The sequence below is a fragment of the Nomascus leucogenys genome, chromosome 13 (genome assembly GCF_006542625.1).
Source record: "Nomascus leucogenys isolate Asia chromosome 13, Asia_NLE_v1, whole genome shotgun sequence".
In the NCBI taxonomy this organism is placed as follows: Eukaryota; Metazoa; Chordata; class Mammalia; order Primates; family Hylobatidae; genus Nomascus; species Nomascus leucogenys.
In genome coordinates, this window is record NC_044393.1 from 77959631 (window position 1) to 77965630 (window position 6000).

Here is a 6000-nt window from a genome sequence, read left to right on the forward strand (position 1 = left end):
AGGGGCTGGAAGTGGAGGACACTGAACCGAGATCTTGAACTTCCATGAATCATGATGTTACGGAATTTTTTTTAAGGAATCAGAGAGACCAATGGGGTTCAGGAGGATATTTATTATTTAGGTGCAACGGCTCAGTCAGATTAACATCCAAAGGACTGAGCCTTGAAGAAAGAGTTAAGTTACCTTTTAAGCATTTCATAGGCTGGGGGAGATCTGTGCAGGGGAAAGTATACTACAGAAGCGAGAAACAAAGACATTTATTCAATTAATTGAGACATGCATTACATCATTTCTTACTTTTCAAGGAAAAACATGTTTTACGACTTGAGTTTATCTGTCTAGTGACCTTGCAGCTGCATAGCTAGGGAAATAGGGTCTTCACAATGCCTGGGAAAGGAGGAGAGATAAGGCTTACTAGCCACAGAAAAATAGGCAGTTAATTTTTAAAGGACTCCAGCTCTTTTTCTTTCTCAGAGGAATTGGGTTTTCTTACATACAGCTGAGTTTCTGCTTACACACTCTTTAATTTCTTTTAATTCCTGTTTCAATGAGAGCACAAATTAACTGCCTACAGCCACAAGGAGCCTTGCTTGAAGATTTTCTGAGGGACAGTTGCGACATGCTGGGGTGGGAAAGTACTAAGTAGGTCTGCATTCTTCTGAACATAAACAGAGTGAAATTCATTTCAGAAAAGGAAATATGATACAGAGAACCCCAGGGAAAGAGAATAGAAAAAAAAATCCTAATTCAGTAAAACGAGCACCAAACTACCCCTGACCCCATCTCTCTTGTCACACTCAAAGGCTTTCCTTGACGGTTTTCTCTTTGGAATCCAGATGTAGAGGAGGGAGAAAAGTAGCTTTCACCCAAAAAAGATTAATTTGTATAATTCATATTATATCCAGTTTATTGATACCCAGCCCTGAAGTATACTTCAGGGTGGTGAGCAATGCATTGGTGCTGGTGTGATCTGGCCGAACTGCTGGACAACCAGGCTGATGGATCAATGCTCTTCTCCCACAAATACAGAAAGCACCGCTGACTGTAAGGGGAAAAGTGACTCTCTTATACAGCACTAGGAAGAGAGCTGTCCTAAAAACCAGACTCCTTGGTGCCAGTCCCAACACCACTTCTTTCCAGCCAGGTGACTCCAGCCAAGTAACTACCTTCCTAAGCTGGATTCCCCTACAAAAAGGGGAACCAGACACAGTGACTCACATTTGTAATCCCTGCACTTGGGGAGGCCAAGGCGGGAGGATGGCTTGAGCCCAAGACTTGAAGACCAGCCTGGGCAACATAGCGAGACCCCATCTCTGCAAAAAATAAAAAAATTAGCCAGGCAATATGTTATGAGCCTGTAGTCCCAGCTACTCTGGAGGTTGAGGTGGGAAGATCCTTGAGCCTGGGAGGTCAACGCTTCAGTGAGCTGAGCTGTGATCATGCCACTGCACTCCAGCCTGGGTGACAGAGTTAGATGCCCCTCCAAAAAAAAAAAAGTGGGGCATTGGGAGGCAGGTGCTCATAATACCTACCAATCCGACACACAGGAAAACCAGATAATGTGAAAGTGCCTTAGAATTGGTTCACTGTATACAACTATAAAATGATTAAACACTGTTTTACAAATATGTGGAGTCAGTAACTTCTAGTCTTAGAAATAATATTTAGAGGCCGGGCGCGGTGGCTCATGCTTGTAATCTCAGCACTTTGGGAGGCCGAGGCGGGTGGATCACGAGGTCAGGAGATCGAGACCACAGTGAAACCCCGTCTCTACTAAAAATACAAAAAAAAATTAGCCGGGCGTGGTGGCGGGCGCCTGTAGTCCCAGCTACTCGGAGAGGCTGAGGCAGGATAATGGCGTGAACCTGGGAGGCGGAGCTTGCAGTGAGCCGAGATTGTGCCACTGCACTCCAGCCTGGGCGACAGAGTGAGACTCCGTCTCAAAAAAAAAAAAAAAAAAAGGAAATAATATTTAGAAATAATTCACAGAATCCGGGCACCGTGACTCACGCCTGTAATCCCAGGACTTTGGGGGGCCGAGGCAGGTGGATCACTTGAGGCCAGGAGTTTGAGGCCAGCCTGGCCAACGTGGTGAAACCCCACCTCTACTAAAAATACAAAAATTAGCGGGGCATGATGGCAGACGCCTGTAATCCCAGCTCCTCGGGAGGCTAAGGCTGGAGAATTGCTTGAACCTGGGAGGCAGAGGTTGCAGTAAGCCGAGATGGCGCCACTGCACTCAAGCCTGAGCAGCAAAAGCACTCAGTCTCCAAAAAAAAAAGGGAAATAATTTACAGATTTTTACCAAAACCCAATAGCCCTTTGGAACATCGGAGGAATCGTGTATTTAATGAGTTACCAAGTCAGGAAACAAGACAAAGTCTTGGCTACCCCACCAGCCAAGCACCCTAGACCACTGTCACATTACCACACTGCCTGCAGCTTTCTGCTTCCTGGGGCCAAACTGCTTGCCAGCCAGCTATTGCTTCCTGAAGAATTTAGATATTTACATCCACTCATAACTCTCCCCTTCCCTGTCACTCTGCTTAGTGGGTACTGAGTACATACCTGCTCTGGTTCCACGCTGCTGCATTTAGACCCCAGAGGCTCTTTCCCCGAACAAACTCAAAGCCCTCATCGATGTCCTCCAGCATTCTAGATCTCTCTGCAGCCTCCAATTTCCCTCTTAATGCAATGCCCAAATCCTGACCTTCCAGGACTCCAACTTCCAGGACTCATTCCTCTCTGGTTGTCGCTCTGATTCTTAATCACGGCTATCAACCCATTGTACGTGAAATCACCTGGGGGACTTTTAAAAATACCAGTGCCTGGGTGCCTTCCTAGAGCAATCAAATCAGAAACTCTGAGGCTAGGTCTGGAGTGCCAATCTAGGTATTTTAAAGCTCCCTCGTGATTCTAATGTGCAACTGTGTTGATAGCTATGCCTTCATTGTGTTACAGATGAGTTTCTCAACAGGAGAGCCACTGGCATTTGGGGGAATTCTTCCTTGTGCAAGGAAGTGCTGCAGTCTGTCACTAACACACCCCAGTCACAGCGGTGGCCAAAAATACATTAAACATCTCCACATGCCCTTAGCTGAGAATCTCATCAACTCTTCTTCCTTTTGTGCGCTTCCTAAGAGTCAAAGCATACATACCCCACAGCTCTTCAGGTTTTTGGTTGCTTTTTTGAGACAGGGTCTTGCTCTGTCACCCAAGCTGGACAGTGGTAAGATCTCAGCTCACTGAAGCTTCGACCTTCTGGGTTCAAGCAATCCTCCACCTCAGCCTCCCAAGTAGCTGGGACCACAGGTGCATGCCCCTATGCCTGGCTTATTTTTTAATTTTTTGCAGAGACAAGATCTTTCTATGTTACCCAGGCTGGTCTTGAACTGAACTCAAGCAATCCTCCCGCCTCAGCCTCCCAAAGCACTGGGAGTACAGGCGTGAGGCACCATGCCCAGCTGGCTCTTCAGTTCTTTTTCTTTCTTTCTTTCTTTTTTTTTTTTTTTTTGTGAGATGGAGTCTTGCTCTTGTCACCCCAGGCTGGAGTGCAATGGCGTGATATTAGCTCACTGCAACCTCTGTCTTCTGGGTTCAAGCGATTCTCCTGCCTTAGCCTCCGGAGCAGCTGAGACTACAGGTGCCCGCCACCATGCCCAGCTAATTTTTGTATTTTTAGTAGAGACGGGGTTTCATCATGTTGGCTAGGCTGGTCTTGAACTCCTGACCTCAAGTGATCCACCCACCTCAGCCTCTCAAAGCACTGGAATTACAGGCATGAGCCACCACACCAGGCCAGCTTTTCAGTTCTTATATGACCAATTGTTATTTGCTTAGGACTGAGAGGTTTCCCAGGACATGGGATTTTCTTTTTATTTTATTTTATTTTGAGATGGAGTCTTGCTCTGTCGCCCAGGCTGGAGTGCAGTGGTGCGATCTTGGCTCACTGCAAGCTCCGCCTCCAGGGTTCACGCCATTCTCCTGGCGCGAACTACAGGCGCCCACCACCACGCCCAGCTAATTTTTTGTATTTTTAGTAGAGACAGGGTTTCATCGTGTTAGCCAGGATGGTCTCAATCTCCTGACCTTGTGATCCACCCACCTCGGCCTCCCAAAGTGCTGCGATTACAGGCGCGAGCCACTGCACCCGGCCTGACATGGGATTTTCAGTGCCAAATGCAGGAGAGTCCTAGGCAAACACAGATGATTGGTCATCCTAGATTTTCTTCTATTGTCTTCCCTAAGAGATAACAATTTTTTTTTTCCTGTTTCCCTCATGCCTTTTCTGGGAAATAGGCCTTCCCAGCCCAGCCTTCCTCCATTTAGGATATATTGGGAAAAGCCTGGAGGAAGTTGCTGATGCAAGCCGGATCACCTGAGGTCCTCCCTGGGAATTTGCAGCTGGAACTGGATGCCCATCTCAGGTTGGCTTGTGCTCCAAAGAGTTTTTTTTTTTTTTTTTTTTTTTGAGATGGAGTCTTGCTCTGTCACCCAGGCTGGAGTACAGTGGTGAGATCTCAACTCACCACAGCCTCCGCCTCCCAGATTCAAGTGATTCCCTGCCTCAGACTCCTAAGTACGTGGGATAACAGGTGTCCGCCACCATGCCTGGCTAATTTTTGTATTTTTAGTAGAGATGGGGTTTCACCATGTTGGCCAGACTGGTCTCAAACCCATGGCCTCAAGTGAGCCGCCCGCTTCGGCCTCCCAAAATGCTAGGATTATAGGTGTAAGCCACCGCACCCGGCCCCAAAAGAGATTTCAACTTAGGAATTGTCAGTGGTCATTTTCTACCATGAAGACTTTTGCAGAGATGTGGAGGTGAATGGTCAGTGGAAGACAGCTTGTCTGCAACAAGAGAGGAAATGCACATGCAGAGCAGAGGCGAGATGGAAACTTTCCCCGCTTTCCCGCAGTGGTCTGGGCCAGGGATTCTCAAATGTGAGCCTCCGTCACCAGCACCTAGAGAGTTTGTCAAAACACAGATTGCTAAACTGGGCACGCTGGCTCACCCCTGTAATCCCAGTGCTTTAAGAGGCCAAGGTGGGTGGATCACCTGAGGTCAGGAGTTTGAGACCAGCCTGGCCAACATGGCGAAACCCCATCTCTACTAAACAAAAAGCCGGGCATGGTGGTGGGCGCCTGTAATCCCAGCTACTTGGGAGGCTAAGGCAGGAGAATCGCTTGAACCCGGGAGGCAGAGGAGGTTGCAGTGAACTGAGATCACGCCGCTGCACTCCAGCCTGGGTGACAGAGCGAGACATTGTCTCAAAGAAAAAAAGAAAGAAAGAGAAAAAAAAAAAACCCACAGTCCGCTGAATCCCGCTGCTAGAGTTTCTGAGTCACAAGGCCTGGGGTGTGGCCCAAGGATCTGCTTTTCTAAGGAGTTCCCAGGTGGTACCGACGCTACAAGTTAGGGGCTTGACTCATGGTGAGGACCCCTGCTCTGGGCCAGAGGGCTGAACCAGAGGGCTTAGTTCAGCATCCTCCTCAGAGTCCCCAGCCCATGAGCATCCAGCAGGCCTAGTCCCTGTCTTTGGGTTACATGAGTCTGTATCTTTCTAACAAATTCCCTCTTTTTTCCCCTAAACAGCTTAATTGTGATATAATTCACATACCGTACAATTCACCCACTTAAAGTATTACAACTCAGTGGTTTCTAGTATATTCACAGAAATGTGCAACCATCACCACAGTCCATTTAAAAAGGAAGGAAATGTTGACACATGCAACAACACGGATGAACCAAGAGGACATTATACTAGTGAAATAAACCAGTCGGAAAAAGACAAATATTATTTGGTTCCACTCATAGGAGGTAACTAGAGTAGTCAAATTCACAAAAACAAAGTAGAATGGCGGTTGCCAGGGGCCGAGGGGAGGGGAAAATGGAGAGTTGATGGGTACAGTTTCAGTTTTGCAAGATGAGGAAGTTCTGGGGACTGGCTGCACAGCAATGTTGTAACCACATTACACCAATCTGGTTCGACTTCTATG